Raw genomic sequence first — 817 nt, 5'->3', positions numbered from 1 at the left:
CCTCCCTCCCTCCTCTCCTCCTCCCCCCTTGTTAACATAGTAATTTCAGAGCTTTGTACCTTACCGAATGTTGAACTTGAAGCGGACGTTGATGCGACTCGAACCTCGAACCTCGGAGCTGGGAACCCGATACGCTGACCACTGAGCCACCGCGCCACCATACTAGTAGCCATGCGGTAACTTGATGTCATGCGAAGGGTCCCAGCCCGACGGCCGACCGAGTCGGAATACAGTTGAACTACAGTTTAAACCTAGTTCCGCCCCAGTTAACTCACTTAACTTTGTTGTCACTGTGTTTTCCGCTCCAAAATAACCTGCTTGTTAAAGACATATTCCTTCATATCTCTTTCACGAAAAACATTTTTGGAAGGCAAGTAAAAGAGTCTAGCAGGAAGCAGAACGTGGCTGGCCTTTTACACCGGTAGTGGATTTAAGCCTCCATTATGAAAATATGGTAATGCATGTGTAGAGATCCAGCAGCAAAGTTGTTAATAATCAATATAACTCAGTGTTAAGGACAAGCAGTGCAATTTAAGTGCATTTAAATTATGGTATTGACAACAGAATTCTCCTACAGTTGGATTCGCACCTCTAAATGCACCTTGAAATGCAAACTTGAATGCCCCTTAAGTACGACAAGAGTGCAGAGTACACTCCATTTAACTACTATAAGTGACACTGCAGTGTCTCAGTACTCTTTAACTCAACATAAACAACGCTCTTGAACTATAGATCGATCTGTAGAACCAACGCATAATGTGACAGCAAAGAAAACACAGTACAACTACAGTTTAAAACACAGTTCGTAACACAGTTT

Source organism: Frankliniella occidentalis, unplaced genomic scaffold (assembly GCF_000697945.3).
Source record: "Frankliniella occidentalis isolate FOCC.00 unplaced genomic scaffold, Focc_3.1 Scaffold35, whole genome shotgun sequence".
Lineage (NCBI taxonomy): Eukaryota > Metazoa > Arthropoda > Insecta > Thysanoptera > Thripidae > Frankliniella > Frankliniella occidentalis.
Note: the sequence above shows the minus strand (reverse complement) of the source record.